Source organism: Schistocerca gregaria, chromosome X, assembly GCF_023897955.1.
Source record: "Schistocerca gregaria isolate iqSchGreg1 chromosome X, iqSchGreg1.2, whole genome shotgun sequence".
Lineage (NCBI taxonomy): Eukaryota > Metazoa > Arthropoda > Insecta > Orthoptera > Acrididae > Schistocerca > Schistocerca gregaria.
Window position 1 is genome coordinate 128480164 of NC_064931.1, and position 17722 is coordinate 128497885.

Genomic DNA, 17722 nt, shown 5'->3' on the forward strand with positions numbered 1-17722 from the left:
CTCCTAGCACTTTATAAACTGCATGCGTATGTGATGTTATTAGTTGATCTACATATACATCTACATGATTACTCTGCAATTCACATTCAAGTGCTTGGCAGAGGGTTCATCTAACCACAATCATACTATCTCTCTACCATTCCACACCCGAACAGCGCGCGGGAAAAACGAACACCTAAACCTTTCTGCTCAAGCTCTGATTTCTCTTATTTTAATTTGATGATCATTCCTACCTATGTATGTTGGGCTCAACGAAATATTTTTTTGCATTCGGAAGGGAAAGGTGGTTTCGTAAATAGATCTCGCCGCGACGAAAAACGTCTTTGCTTTAACGACTTCCATCCCAACTCGCGTGTCATATCTGCCACACTCTCTCCCCTATTACGAGCTGCCCTTTTTTGCACCATTTCTATGTCCTCCGTCAATCCCAGCTGGTATGGATCCCACACCGCGCTGCAATATTCTAACAGACGACGAACGAGTGTAGTGTAAGTTGTCTCTTTAGTGGAATTGTTGCATGTTTTAAGTGTCCTGCCAATGAAACGCAACGTTTGGCTCGCCTTCCCCACAATATTGTCTATGTGGTCTTTCCAACTGAAGTTGTTCGTAATTTTAACACCCAGGTACTTAGTTGAATTGAGAGCCTTGAGAATTGTACTATTTATCGAGTAATCGAATTCCAACGGATTTCTTTTGGAACTCATGTGGATCACCTCACACTTTTCGTTATTTAGCGTCAACTGCCACCTGACACACCATACAGCAATCTTTTTCTAAATCGCTTTGCAACTGATACTGGTCTTCAGATGCCCTTACTAGACGGTAAATTACAGCATAACCTGCGAGTAACCTAAGAGGACTGCTCAGATTGTCACCCAGGTCATTTATATAGATCAGGAACAGCAGAGGTCCCAGGACGCTTCCCTGGGGAACGCCTGATATCACTTCAGTTTTACTCTATGATTTGCCGTCTATTACTACGAACTGCGACCTTCCTGACAGGAAATCACGAATCCAGTCGCAAAACAGACGATACCCCATAGGCCCGCAGCTTGATTAGAAGTCGCTTGTGAGGAACGGTGAAGGTTGAAAAAATGTATAGGACATATTTATTTATTTGCACATACAAAAAATCTGTCACCCCAGTGAGCTCGCACAGATGCATCGTTAAGCCTTTACGAGTCACTTGCTCAACGCTCCTCTACATGTGCGTAAGAAAGTAGTGATCAGTGACATTTATGTTTCAAGCAGAAATTGTATAAAACTACGGGAAAATGTAAGGACGTGATACAATGACAAAAAGTAGAAATCATGTTTGACCATACCCATGGCGATTCGGAATGTGAAGTTGTTGGATTTGTTTGTATTCCGCAGCGGGCTGTTAAACGTTTCACACGTTGCCACGAAACACAACCTAAGAATTATTGTTGGAAAAAAACCCTGACAGAGTGACCGAAGACATGTTTGACGATTTGTGAATCAAAATCGGTTTCAGACCTGACAGAAATTGCTGGGGGCAGTGAATGATTGCCAATCGACACCTGTTAGTGAGAGAAAATTGCGACGGGAATTGTATGCAATGAACATTTGGTGTCGGTCACCTCGCAAGAGGCCATTGCCAAACAAGTACATAAAATGTTGAACCTGGACAGTATATGACTAGCGGAACGCAATGTGGCCTTACGAATCACGTTTTTGCTCACATTCAAATTATGCTCGTCGTCGAGTGCACCGAACGCAAATGAAGCAGTTCAAACAGGAGGCCAGGTTCAAGCGAAAGATGGATCTTTGATGATTTGGGTGTGTTTTACTATATCATAGGCAACGGCCTCGCCGCAGTGGATACATGGGTTCCCTGGGATAATCGAAGTTAAGCACTGTCGGGCGTGGTCGGCACTTGGATGGGTGACCATCTGCGCCGCAATTTTTGGGGGGAGGGGATCAGTCTCGTGATGCAAATTGAGGAGCTACTCGAATGAAAAGTAGTGGCTTCGGTCAAGAATACCATCATAACGACCAGGAGAGCGGCATGCTGACCCCACGCCCCTCCTAACCGCATCCTCCACTGAGGATGGCACGGCGGTCGGATGATCCCGGTAGGCCACTCATGACCTGAAGACGGAGGGCTTTTTTTTACATTATCATGAATTGGGACTGTTCACTGAGGTGAGCTGTATTTTTATTTAGCCATTCTGAATGATAAAGAGTTGGCTCTCAGTTAACATCTGCATGATGAATACTGATGTCCCTATTTTTGAAGACAACAACAAAGTTCATCGGACGGTAAAAATGTGTCACTCGTTTTCTGAAAAGTCCCTCAGCGTATTACATCTCGATTGGCCTGCAAAAGCACCTGGCTTGAACCCCATGGAAAGTACGTGCGACATGTTGAAACAGCGATTGTCTTAACCTGGATGTGACGTACCTGAATAACCTTGCGGACTTACTGCCTAACCGAATCCAGGAGGTTATCAAGTCAAGGAGCAGAGATACACGGTGTTAAATGATGCGTGAAATGACTTCTCCAGGGAAGATTAATTTTTGTCTAGTAAGTATTTATAACCGACAGTTACAGTCATAGCCATTCACTGTCACGCTATGTCCCTCCTGATGGCTTGGCACACAAAATAAACAAAATGATGTAGAAGGCTGTTGCTGTGGCTAACACAAAAGTAGCTCGTGGAACACCTACGAGTCCTGTTCCAGCAGTTCAGCCAGCGTTGGATTAGGGACTCTTTTTGATGCGGACAGTTGCTACTGCGGATATCACACTGCGGAGTCGGACAACAATAGGTCCGACAAGGGGGCTAGACATCCTGCGGACATTGGCTGCCGCTGCTGAAACAATAGTACGTCACGAAACAAATCCATGTCCTGGTCCAGCAGCAGGTCAGGGTCAAAACCTAAGTTTCAACACATTAAATATACAAGGTGATTCATTAAGGCAAACAAATAATTTAATATGTTATTCTACACGAAAGGATACAGAAAAAAGATCATATAAGCATTGGTCCAGTTCTGTTTAGTTACGGAGTTACGGCTAATAAAAGGGTTGGCCTGAAATTTAGCAACTCCGCTAATGTGAAGCGATCGCAAAACTGTACGAAAATAAAGTAAAGCACAATTTCTATTGATTTTGTTGTTATTTGTCTGGTGAATCTAATAACACGTCCCAGACTTGTATGTGCAGTAGTTTTCCAGAACATCCAGAGAAGCAAAGATTATTGTACAAGTAAATTTGCTTACTTTCCATTAAGAAAAAAAATGGCTCTGAGCACTATGTGACTCAACTTCTGAGGTCATCAGTCACCTAGAACTGAGAACTAATTAAACCTAACTAACCTAAGGACATCACACACATCCATGCCCGAGGCAGGATTCGAACCTGCGACAGTAGCTGTCGCTCGGCTCCAGACTGCAGCGCCTAGAACCGCACGGCCACTACTTTCAATTAACAATGTAGAAACGTCTATGTCATTGTTGGCAACCGTTAGTGAGTTGTTTCTGTATTTTCCCAAGCTTGAAACGAGTTGGTTTTCTGTTCTGTTCAGTGAAATAACATAATTACAACACTGTATTTAAGTTAAACAACACAGTAACTGTTGCAGTTTGTAGATTATTTATTAAATAAGGATTCCTTTCAAATTTACGACAGAAGATTACTCCGATATGATGTTTATTTATGGCAAATATGATGCTAATGCTACGGCTGCAGTTAACGAATATCGCATACGTTATCCAATCTGGAGGGTTCCGAATGCACAAACCATTAGCGGAGTATTTATAATGTTACGGGAGACAGGTTCTCTACCTCGCGCTTTACTTTAACCTCGTACAGGTTTGCGATGGATTCATATTAGCGAGGTTGCTAAATGTCAGGAAAGATCATTTATTAGCCTTAACTCCGTAACTAAATACACTCCAGGAAATGGAAAAAAGAACACATTGACACCGGTGTGTCAGACCCACCATACTTGCTCCGGACACTGCGAGAGGGCTGTGCAAGCAATGATCACACGCACGGCACAGCGGACACACCAGGAACCGCGGTGTTGGCCGTCGAATGGCGCTAGCTGCGCAGCATTTGTGCACCGCCGCCGTCAGTGTCAGCCAGTTTGCCGTGGCATACGGAGCTCCATCGCAGTCTTTAACCCTGGTAGCATGCCGCGACAGCGTGGACGTGAACCGTATGTGCGGTTGACGGACTTAGAGCGAGGGTGTATAGTGGGCATGCGGGAGGCCGGGTGGACGTACCGCCGAATTGCTCAACACGTGGGGCGTGAGGTCTCCACAGCACATCGATGTTGTCGCCAGTGGTCGGCGGAAGGTGCACGTCCCCGTCGACCTGGGACCGGACCGCAGCGACGCACGGATGCACGCCAAGACCGTAGGATCCTACGCAGTGCCGTAGGGGACCGCACCGCCACTTCCCAGCAAATTAGTGACACTGTTGCTCCCGGGGTATAGGCGAGGACCATTCGCAACCGTCTCCATGAAGCTGGGCTACGGTCCCGCACACCGTTAGGCCGTCTTCCGCTCACGCCCCAACATCGTGCAGCCCGCCTCCAGTGGTGTCGCTACAGGCGTAAATGGAGGGACGAATGGAGACGTGTCGTCTTCAGCGATGAGAGTCGCTTCTGCCTTGGTGCCAATGATGGTAGTATGCGTGTTTGGCGCCGTGCAGGTGAGCGCCACAATCAGGACTGCATACGACCGAGGCACACAGGGCCAACACCCGACATCATGGTGTGGGGAGCGATCTCCTACACTGGCCGTACACCTCTGGTGATCGTCAAGGGGACACTGAATAGTGCACGGTACATCCAAACCGTCATCGAACCCATCGTTCTACCATTCCTAGACCGGCAAGGGAACTTGCTGTTCCAACAGGACAATGCACGTCCGCATGTATCCCGTGCCACCCAACGTGCTCTAGAAGGTGTAAGTCAACTACCCTGGCCAGCAAGATCTCCGGATCTGTCCCCCATTGAGCATGTTTGGGACTGGATGAAGCGTCGTCTCACGCGGTCTGCACGTCCAGCACGAACGCTGGTCCAACTGAGGCGCCAGGTGGAAATGGCATGGCAAGCCGTTCCACAGGACTACATCCAGCATCTCTACGATCGTATCCATGGGAGAATAGCAGCCTGCATTGCTGCGAAAGGTGGATATACACTATACTAGTGCCGACATTGTGCATGCTCTGTTGCCTGTGTCTATGTGCCTGTGGTTCTGTCAGTGTGATCATGTGATGTATCTGACCCCAGGAATGTGTCAATAAAGTTTCCCCTTCCTGGGACAATGAATTAACGGTGTTCTTATTTCAATTTCCAGGAGTGTATTTGCGTACCTATGTTTATATGAACTTTTTTGTTTAGTATTAAAATATTTGAGTATCTTCATGAATCACCCTGTATAGTACCTACAGACAATGGCGTAATGTTTTTAATTTATCATAATAATTCAGCACGTCTATAAAATACACATGCAGTAGTTCTCTAAATTGTGCGTGGAAGCAGTACAACATTAGGTGCTACTCTCACTCTACGTCGGAGCGTTGTGACGCACGCACGCAAATTGGTTGGGTTTGCTAGTAATAACCACATTGTTATAAAAAAGAAATGACAAATACTTAGTGTCAGATTTCTTCTTTCTAGCTGACTGCTGCCGGCGGCATCTCATACTGCAGAAAGTACAGATGCCAGTTGATAGTGCTCACGCGGTCGAAATATGAAAGCTGAAATTGCTCGAGGGGTAGGAGTTCTGAACTTGCACGTCATTTACTCTGGCTCAAATATGGATAGCGCAACCTCAGAAAATTGATGGATTTATTCCAAACAGAAGTAATACTACGTTGGTGCAGCTGAAAACAAGTGGCGAATTTGTGATCTTGTTTGCCCGAACAAGCCGGAGCAGCAATACAATACCCCTTTTCTCCATGTGCGACAATGTTTCAGGTGAAAGTCATGGTTGAAGCGTCTGCAGAGCAGCGACATGCGGCGCCTGTGATTCGCTATCGAGAGCACGAAATATGCGACGTTGTTGCTGCCGATCAGTTAGACAGATCGCAGTTACTCTCTAAAAATAAGATTTCCCTTGGCACAGCGATTTATCCAAGGTGACTGAGGTCTAAACTGTCGCTACAACTAAGTCGTCACCACAGGATCCCCACTCAAGACCAGTGCTAGTGTGAAGTCATGCTTAGGACAAGCGTCCTAAGTGCAACCAACTCATAACAAAAGTCAAGACCAGAATCCTTTCCAGACTTGAGTCTGAATTAGAAAACCCACTCCAGACTGGAGCCTAAATCGGAAGACCTAGTTTCTTCACTCCTCATTTTCCATCACACCTCCGTAAACTCCATAAAAGCACTCCTGTAACCACCTCCCCCACCTGCCCCCTTCCAACAAGGGTTTCGTGTCAATCACAAGACTCAACAAGCTCCAGGTCTCTCCTCTAATTACTTTGCTCTACTCTTTGGGCAATTCTAGCCAAAGTTAACAATATTCTCTTTTCAGGAAGAGTAGCCAATTCCTCACTCGTAAATTCCTGGGCAGAGAGATGGAGTTGTGCACCTGACTTGTTTTTCCCCACAGCCACTTTAGTTTTTTGTTTCCAAAATAGCTTTGAAGTGAACAACACATTTTTCATGGAGATCATTATCTGGATGGCCCAAATGTCACCGTGTGTCCAACCAGGGGCCTCAGCTAAACTAAGAGAAATACTTTTGTGCCCAACATATATTATTTGAGAGCCGACATAAATTTTGCGTTCAGTGTAAAATTGTTCTGGAGATCTGAAACTTTCCAAAAAATTCTGCAGGATGAGAGACGATACCAGCTGACAGTCCCCTCGATAGCGCTTGGTCCAAGGTGAACATAGAAACTCGCGAATTTTTTTGGCCACCATCCCTGTTCACAAAGGGTGTTTACAACACTGGTACAATGCATTGGTTGGGTAACCCAGATTTCTCTCGCACCCCCTGCTCCTGCTGTGGCAAGAGGCACCTAACAGGCATGCCCAGCCTTTTTTTTTCGCCTCTTCGACCAAACACATTGTCTGCACAATGATGTGAGAAATTCTTGGACCCAGCTTTTTGTCCCCAGTAAGTGTTTCCAGATATTCCTTCTCTAATAGCTGCACATGGCTTTCAAGCCCCAAAGACTTAATGTTAAATGACGAAAGTGCCTGCTTATTCTCAACTCCAGAAAAATACTATTCGAACGAGAGCCGCCATAAAGGTCCCACATGCATTAACAGTGTACATACTCCCATCAATGCCTGACCATGTTGATAACTTCCTGTCAACTCACAAAACCAGCTATGAAGTGTCGTGACATGGAAGCAATGAGGCCCTGGTGAGCCATTGGAAAGGCAGGTGACACCACATCTCCACACATAAGTCACCTAATCCCAGTAAATTCCGGGAAGAGGGTCGATGAGCTCTGACGCCACGTTCAATCACTTCCCAGATGTGTTCGACTGGGTTCAGATCTGGCGAGCTGGGGAGGGGGGGGGGGGCGAGCACATCTGTTGTAACTCGCCACTGTGTTCCTTAAATCACTCCATCACACTCCTGGTATTGTGACATGGCGCATTATGTTGCTGTAAAATGCCACTGCCATCGGGAAACATGATATCATGAGGGGGTGTGCATGGCTTGCGACCAGTTTATGTTACTGCTTGGCCATCATCGAGCCTTGTACGAGTTCCACTGGACCCATGGTTGCCCACATGAATGTTCAACAGAGCATAATGGAGTCGCCGCCAGTTTGTCTCTGTCCTGCAGTACAGTTGTCAACGAGCTTTTCCTCTGGAAGCCGACGGATTGGTGCCATCCCATCGGCATGATGAAGAAGGTATCAGGATTCATCAGACCATGCAGTGATCTGCCACTGGGCCAATGTCCACTGCCGATGGTCATGCGCCCATTTCAGTCTCAGCTGCCAATGTCATGGCTTTAAAATTGGTACATACATGAGTGGCCATTGGCTGTGGAGGCCCATCGTTAGTAGTATTAGGTGAAATGCGTGTTCACACATTTTTACTCTGTCCAGCATTAACGTTGGATATTAGTTCCAGTTTACCACCTGTCCTGTTTTACCAGTCTGCCCAGCCTAAATGTCCGACATTTGTAATGGGGAGTGGCTGCCCAACCCCACAATGTCTGGACGTGGTTTCACCTTGATTCCGCCATGTGTTGAAGACATTCACCACAGAACTCCTCGAACACCCGACAAGCCGTGCAGTTTCTGAAAGCATCTGCCATCGGTTAAACTCAGATAGATTTTTCACCTACCCCATTCTACACACAGACAGCATACTCACTGATACTATATATATATACTATGCGTGTGTCTGACTAGCAGTCATTCCTCGCCAGGTGACGCTGCTATCGCCTGGATGGGTTTATATCGACAGTAGGAAGGTGGACATAATGTTCCGGCTGAGCAGTGTACGTTTAGGTGTTTTGCTATCCTGTGATGTTAGTTATGTTACTGACAATAAATAGATTTATTTTTGTGGTCAATTTTACAAGTATAGAAACTTAACAGTTTTTTCTTCTTTGGAGCCACCACAGAAGTGTTTGGAATCGGATTATTTATACTCTATTTGCCATAAGGTTATCGAATAGATATATGGGGCTGGCGTCTCTCTCCACCCAGAGCTGTCACTGATGGACAGTTGGTTGACCAACAACTGCCCGAATTCTTATGTCTTATGCGACTCACTGACCTTGGTGGTTGACAGATCTCCCCATCCTTCTGGAACATCAATGGTACTCTCCCTGAAAAGGTATTTGTTTTAAAAAAAACGGACGCAAGTGTCTGTAATAAACGGTGTACGGTTTGGAATTTAACTTACGGGAAACTGAATGAAATTATCACTCTGCAGCTAATACGAAACTTCGTGGCAAATTAACTGTGTGCCAAAGCGAGATTCGAACTCAGGACCCCTGCCTTTCGCGGGCAAGTTCTCTACCATCTGAGCTACCCAAGAACGACACATGACTCCTCCTACCAGCCCGAATTCCGCCAGTACTTCGTCTCCAACCTTCCAGACTTCACAGAAACACTCCTGCGATGCTGCAGAACTAGCACTCTTGGAAGAAAGGATATTGCGGAGACATGGCTCGTCACAGCCTGGGGGATGTTTCCTGAATGAAATGTTCCCTCTGCAGCGCAGTGTGAACTGACATTAAACTTCCTGGCCGGTTAAAACTGTGTGCCGGACCAAGACTCGAACTCGGGACCGCTGCCTTTCGTGCCAAGTAAGACATGGCTCGTCACAGCCTGGGGGATGTTTCCTGAATGAAATGTTCCCTCTGCAGCGCAGTGTGAACTGACATGAAACTTTCTGGACGGTTAAAACTGTGTGCCGGACCAAGACTCGAACTCGGGACCGCTGCCTTTCGTGACAAGTACTCTACCATCTGAGCTACCCAAGCACGATTCAGCCCCCCTCCTCACAGCCTTATTTCCGCCAGTACCTCGTCTCCTACTGGCGGAAGTAAGGCTGTGAGGATGGGGCCAGAGTCGTGCTTGTGTAGCTCAGATGGTAGAGCACTTGCAGTTTCATTCCGGGAAATGTACAAGACTGCAGATGACTGGACAACTGATTCCTGCGTTTTTCTGTTTTTTTTTTCCAAGAAGTAAACTTTCGTTTCTCTCTTCTTTGATGCCGCTACAGTTTCCTGCGCTTTGAATTGTTTCAAATGTTCTCTTTATGGAGACGTTGTAGGCTAATTAAGAGATACAAATCATTATGATGTTACTACAGCTGATGGCCCTTGATGTGGCTTATTGATTTTGGGAGCTGGCCAGATAATTTTTCGACTGACATTTACTCGATTGTTTTTATTGTGTATGTCAAACTTCTGGGGCGTTGCAAAGCCATTCTCTCTAAATATATGCCTCTTGCACTGGAGTCTCGCTTTAAAGAGGTCGTTTATAGTATTTTCCATAGTTACTGCTTTCAAGCATACCCTTCCAAATACCCCCACAATCAAAAATGTCGTAACTACTTTCCCTGCGTTGATTGCCAACCAGATTCCTATTTCTTGGGGATAATGCGTTTTAAACAACTTCACGAATTCGACACAAGAAACTCCATTTCATGTGTGGAATAGGGTGATAACCAGGTCATATGAACATAGTTTCCTCTTTCCTTGTATATCACAAAAAAGTGATATGGTGCCCATCAGTTATTAGCACAACAAGATCACCTCCAGATCGATTCATAAAGTTCACAAAATTGTCAAACCATTTAGAAAAGGTTTGAGCCTTATCCAGCTACTATGGTAGCAAGCTAAAGTTATTCTAATATGAGATAGGGTGCTATAGTATGCGATGCCACTGCATATTAGGATACCCATAGCATTGCTCATCAGGAATAAGCAATAGCTCTCCTTTTTCACCGATGTGTAGATGTTGTTCATCATGAACATTTTCTTGGGTTCCATGTATTCTGTATGTGGTATGACAAGGATAGTTCTCTACATTTGGTCTCTTGACACGTTCTTGGATATTCATTTTACACCTGAGACATGACTATGTCTGTATTCGGTTTTCAGCTAGGCATTTTAAATCTTTAATGTGATATAGAATGACTGCTTGCAAACATATGCATAAATCTTTGGTTTACTTATTTCTGATGTTGTAATTTCTTTCATACATCAGTTATTTTTGTCGATTAGTGGGTTATTTCAGGATTGTACAGTTTAATGTATCATACAGCTGTCCAGTAAAAATCATAGAATATTTAATTAATGATTTTATTAATGAATAGTACATTTGTACAATGTATAAGTGGAAATTCGTTATGGTGTACTATATATAATTCTATTTTAGGTATGTGACAATGGATGTATCTCTTAATTTTATCAAATGATTACTATAAATTCACTTGTTTAACACTGACCTTGAGTCTTATTCTGTTTTTAATCTGTCTTTGTACACTCCTGGAAATGGAAAAAAGAACACATTGACACCGGTGTGTCAGACCCACCATACTTGCTCCGGACACTGCGAGAGGGCTGTACAAGCAATGATCACACGCACGGCACAGCGGACACACCAGGAACCGCGGTGTTGGCCGTCGAATGGCGCTAGCTGCGCAGCATTTGTGCACCGCCGCCGTCAGTGTCAGCCAGGTTGCCGTGGCATACGGAGCTCCATAGCAGTCTTTAACACTGGTAGCATGCCGCGACAGCGTGGACGTGAACCGTATGTGCAGTTGACGGATTTTGAGCGAGGGCGTATAGTGGGCATGCGGGAGGCCGGGTGGACGTACCGCCGAATTGCTCAACACGTGGGGCGTGAGGTCTCCACAGAACATCGATGTTGTCGCCAGTGGTCGGCGGAAGGTGCACGTGCCCGTCGACCTGGGACCGGACCGCAGCGACGCACGGATGCACGTCAAGACCGTAGGATCCTACGCAGTGCCGTAGGGTACCGCACCGCCACTTCCCAGCAAATTAGGGACACTGTTGGTCCTGGCGTATCGGCGAGGACCATTCGCAACCGTCTCCATGAAGCTGGGCTACGGTCCCGCACACCGTTAGGCCGTCTTCCGCTCACGCCCCAACATCGTGCAGCCCGCCTCCAGTGGTGTCACGACAGGCGTGAATAGAGGGACGAATGGAGACGTGTCGTCTTCAGCGATGAGAGTCGCTTCTGCCTTGGTGCCAATGATGGTCGTATGCGTGTTTGGCGCCGTGCAGGTGAGCGCCACAATCAGGACTGCATACGACCGAGACACACAGGGCCAACACCCGGCATTATGGAGTGGGGGGCGGTCTCCTACACTGGCCGTACACCTCTGGTGATCGTCGAGGGGACACTGAATAGTGCACGGTACATCCAAACCGTCATCGAACCTATCGTTCTACCATTCCTAGACCGGCAAGGGAACTTGCTGTTCCAACAGGACAATGCACGTCCGCATGTATCCCGTGCCACCCAACGTGCTCTAGAAGGTGTAAGTCAACTACCCTGGCCAGCAAGATCTCCGGATCTGTCTCCCATTGAGCATGTTTGGGACTGGATGAAGCGTCATCTCACGCGGTCTGCACGTCCAGCAAGAACTCTGGTCCAACTGAGGCGCCAGGTGGAAATGGCATGGCAAGCCGTTCCACAGGACTACATCCAGCATCTCTACGATCGTCTCCATGGGAGAATAGCAGCCTGCATTGCTGCGAAAGGTGGATATACACTGTACTAGTGCCGACATTGTGCATGCTCTGTTGCCTGTGTCTATGTGCCTGTGGTTCTGTCAGTGTGATCATGTGATGTATCTGACTACAGGAATGTGTCAATAAAGTTTCCCCTTCCTGGGACAATGAATTCACGCTGTTCTTATTTCAATTTCCAGGAGTGTATTTGCATGGTTGGTGAGTTGCAGCTGTCAGTATTGTTTATACATAAAGGCCTGAAGATGGTCTGTTGACTCACCGAAACTGTTAGCCATATAATAAATAACATCAAAAAGACAACTTTAGGTGGTACCGTTTACTAAATGGGTTCTATGATGCCAGAATCCAAGTTCAAAAATAATGACGCTAGGACGTCTGATGCAAAGGATGTTTGTGCGGGCTCAGGTCTATCTGCTGACCTAATGGACATGTTTTCGTTGGCTACTATTCACTCACAGGTACATGGTCACTGATTCCTCTAACTATTTTTTTAAATTTGAGTCTGTCCACATGCATCTGCATATAAAAAAACACTGGGAGGGACAGAGCATCCAGACACCGCCCAACCTCGAGTGTTTCCTGTAAGGAAAAATCCTGGCAGATTAAGACTTTGGGCCGGGCCGAGATTCAAACTCGGGACCTTTGCCCTTTGCGGGCAAGTGCTCTACCAACTGAGCTACCCAAGCACAACTCAGGAAACGTCCTCACAGCTTTAATTCCACCAGTACCTCCTTTCCTACCTTCCAAACTTCACAGAAGCTCTTCTGCAATCCTTTCTTACAGGAGTGTTAGTTCTGCAAGATTCGCAGAAGAGCTTCTGTGAAATTTGGAAGGTAGGAGACGAGGTACTGGCGTAATTAAAGCTGTGAGGGCTGGTTGTGAGTCGTGTTTCAAATGGTTCAAATGGCTCTGACCACTATGGGATTTAACATCTGAGATCATCAATTCCCTAGAACTTAGATCTACTTATATCTAACTAACCTAAGGACATCACACACATCCATGCCCGAGGCAGGATTCGAACCTGCGACCGCAGCAGTCGCGCGGTTCCGGACTGAAGTGTCTAGAACTGCTCGCCCACAGGGGCCGGCTGAGTCGTGCTTGGGTAGCTCAGCTGGTGAAGCACTTGCTCGCGAAAGGCAAAGGTTCCGAGTTCGAGTCTCGGTTCGGCACACAGTTTTAATCTGCCAGAAAGTGTGTTATCAGCGCTCACTTCACCGCAGAGCGAAAATCTCGTTCAGGAAATATCCCTCAGGCTGTGGCTAAGCCATGTCTTGGCAGTATCCTTTCTTCCTGGAGGGCTAGTTGTGCATGGTTCGCAGAAGAGATATTGTTAAGTTTGGAAGGTAGGAGACGAGATACTGGCAGAAGTAAAGCTGTGAGTACCGGGCGTGAGTAGTGCTTCGGTGGCTCAGATGGTAGAGCACTTGGCCGCGAAAGGCAAAGGTCCCGACTTCGAGTCTCGGTCGGGCACACAGTTTTAATCTGCCACGAAGTTTCATATCAGCGCACACTCCGCTGCAGAGTGAAAATCTCATTCTGGAAACATCCCCCAGGCTGTGGCCAAGCAATGTCTCCGCAATATCCTTTCTTTCAGGAGTGCTAGTTCTGCAAGGTTCGCAAGAGAGCTTCTGTAAAGTTTGGAAGGTAGGAGACGGATACTGGCAGAAGTGAAACTGTAAGTACCGGGCGTGAGTTGTGCTTCGGTGGCTCAGATGGTAGAGCACTTGCCCGCGAAAGGCAAAGGTCCCGAGTTCGAGTCTCGGTCGGGCACACAGTTTTAATCTGCCACGAAGTTTCATATCAGCGCACACTCCGCTGCAGAGTGAAAATCTCATTCTGGAAACATCCCCCAGGCTGTGGCCAAGCCATGTCTTCGCAATATCCTTTCTTTCAGGAGTGCTAGTTTCGCAAGAGAGCTTCTGTAAAGTTTGGAAGTTAGGAGACGGGTACTGGCAGAAGTAAAGCTGTGAGTACCGGGCGTGAGTCGTGCTTCGGTAGCTCAGATGGTAGAGCACTTGCCCGTGAAAGGCAAAGGTCCCGAGTTCGAGTCTCGGTCGGGCACACAGTTTCAATCTGCCAGGAAGTTTCATTTCAGCTTCTGGGAAGTTTGGAAGGTAGGAGACGAGGTACTAGCGTAATTAGAGCTGTGAGGGCGGGTTGTGAGTCGTGTTTCAAATGGTTCAAATGGCTCTGACCACTATGGGATTTAACATCTGAAGTCATCAATTCCCTAGAACTTAGATCTACTTATATCTTACTAACCTAAGGACATCACACACATCCATGCCCGAGGCAGGATTCGAACCTGCGACCGTAGCAGTCACGCGGTTCCGGACTGAAGTGTCTAGAACTGCTCGCCCACAGGGGCCGGCTGAGTCGTGCTTGGGTAGCTCAGCTGGTGAAGCACTTGCTCGCGAAAGGCAAAGGTTCTGAGTTCGAGTCTCGGTTCGGCACACAATTTTAATCTGCCAGAAAGTGTGATATCAGCGCTCACTCCACTGCAGAGTGAAAATCTCGTTCAGGAAATATCCCCCAGGCTGTGGCTAAGCCATGTCTCGGCAGTATCCTTTCTTCCAGGAGTGTTAGTTGTGCAAGGTTCGCAGAAGAGATATTGTTAAGTTTGGAAGGTAGGAGACGAGATACTGGCGATATTAAAGCAGTGCGGACGGGTCGTGAGTCGTGCTTGGGTACCTCAGTTGGCAGTCTGCCTTCGGCAGTGACAGTGCGGACCGTGTTGCCCTCCGGCCGCGCTGTGGTGCGCGTGCCTGTTTGTTTACGCCGGAGCAGCTCCGCGTTTGCGATGTTTTGAGTCTAGAATGAGATGGCACACTCGTACAGAAAAACGACTTTGATGTTCAGTTTTGTGAACGACTATACACGAACAAAGGCACACGAGATTGAACTTTTTTAAGAGAAGAGGTCAAAATCGATTCACAGGAAATGGTGGGAATCCAGTTATCGATCGTTTCAAGCTTCGACTATGTGAGGCTTATCGACGAGGCTGCTTGTGAAAGACTTCTCCAACGATCACCGAACGAATATCGTTTCTGTCATTCCGGCGCGAATGTTGGTGCGGTAACAGTTGTAAGGTGTCAGGCAAATCCAACACCTTCCATGAAAACCCTTAAATGATAGCAAATCCGGCAGTATGTCACATAGCTCCGAATGAATCCTGACGTTAAATTAACCAAAGTAATACGATAAACCAGTGAGCAAATGGAATACCACAGACTAACACAAGAACGCCTAAATGCATGTCATACCTTCCCACCGTGAAACAGACACAGTTCCGAGGGGAGAAACAAGAACAGAATCCGAGAGCAGAACCGTGTTAGGCTGGAAGGCCCTACGATAAGGGACGGACACCCACTTCTCCAGCTAACCGCTAGGACCAACCCCCCGGGGCATATGTTAAAAGCTAGAGCCCTCCAGAAGAGCAGTATAGATCTTACGATAACACTAAAAGGGCCACACCAGCTGCAAGTTTTAGCGTAAGACTATACGAGTCTCTGTTACGTAGGAAACATTAAAAACATTGCCCCAGCACGAAAAGTATAACGTTTCTCGTTGGATGGACAGAATTTTTGTAGGTGGAGATTAAGGTTAACATTGAGACCCTGATTGGACAACTGAAAACACAGCCAGATAGCTATTCTTAAACCAACTTAGTAAATTGTAGTAAAGAGAAGTTAGAGGGAGTTGCTTCCGAGACGGCGAGGTGTGTGGAGCTGCGCCGCCCGCCGCCCCCTGACGCTGCCTAACCACGAACAAGGTAATGAACGCATGCGATGCCGCCTAAGAGCGCATAAGGCTACACTCAGAACTGATGAAGTCTCATCTGTTACAGCCCCTTTTTGGGTAATTCTAGTGTAGATCGTCAATTAAAGCTCATGGTATTCACATTTGCCACTGGAAGTTAAAATCTGAAATGCGATGATTTTTTTGTGATATAAGTATTGAGAAGCCACACCAGCCACTGTAATTTACAAGTTAAATGTATAATTAAAGATAATTGAGGGTAGCTGTAGACCATTTTTATAGTTTTCTCTTTTATGAAACTTAATTTAAACCTAGATTGTAGATGTGATATGGCATAGGTCATCCTTCGATCCATTATAGAACTTGTAAACCCATTCAGGGAATATTCGTTCACATTTTTGTTGAACGCAGTTGGTTTTTATCATCCTGTATTAAAATATTTCCTTTCATCAATAGCGCAATTTATAAAGAATGTCTTGTGAGTAGAATAAAAATTCCAATGGTAAACTTAACTGCTTTTTCGACGTTATTTTACCAGCTAACTAAAAATAGGAAAGCCTTGAACCCCTTCCACAAAATTTAGTTAGTATTAAGATTCTTTTACAGGGAGTGCAGTGGAGCTGACGCTGAAATCATTAAGTATTTGATTATATCATCGCTAGTCTCACTGAACTCTTCTGAATTCTACATGCCATGTGTGGTATGGCGTCTCCTTACCAGCAACAGGTCCCAGGTTCAAACTAGTCAATTCCCTGAAAAACACGCTCAGAGCGTCATTGCCCGAATGTGGTACGGAGACACGACTTAGAACAAACTGAAACCACGCAGAATGTTAGACAGTCGACCACGCGTGAATGGGGATGCGCACCATACGGGTCCGTTTGAGGTCCCGTCTGAACTTGTGATCGACGCCTTTCGACCATGCAGTACAGTCCTATCCCATGTGGCCGAAAAAGGGGCGAGTTTTACCACATACCCCGTCCTAAATGGGGAGAGACAAATATGGATAGAACTGAGAAAGCACGTCCCCTCTTATATGTATGTAGGGGGTTGTCGAGCGATTATAATATTTGATGGACAACCTCGCACTTGCTCAGTGTGCGAGAAAGATGGCCGCGTACGCTCGCAATGCCTCCAGCGTCGTTTAGGGCAAATCCCGCGGGATGACATACAGGCACCACAACAAATGACTGTATTACCGTTGACCTTTGTGGAGGCCCTGAGAGAAGAAATGAGGGAGATTTCCGATGGGCGCCAGCAGCTGTGCACTATAGAGCACATGGACACCAACGGACTGGGACGCCGACCACCAGTTCCACCGCAGCAGACACAGGACAACATTGAAGAGATGCAGCTGAAGGTCGCTCCAGGCTCAACCGTGGAGGCTGCCAGTGCTTCAACCGAGAGCGTGATAGACCAGGCCCAAGACGGCCGCGGAAACATGACAACGGAAAGAGCGTCGCCGAAGAGAAGAAACAAGCGATGACTGACTTCTGCAGACGATATCCAGTATCGACCAGCGACCAGTCGATTCAACAGATCCAGAGATGACGGTGCAGGAGTTGCACAGCGACGATAACTTGAATTTCCCTTCTGGTGACCGGAAAGCAGAAGTGGAGATGACGATTTTCCAACATCAGAGTGGTGACACCGCTGTCTGCCCTCCTTCGCCGGCTCTGGAAATAAGCTGTGGGACTGGGCCCAAGAAGTGGACCAACAGGACCAGGATGAAGATAAGGACATGGTGGTTGAGGATAGTTCTGGCCA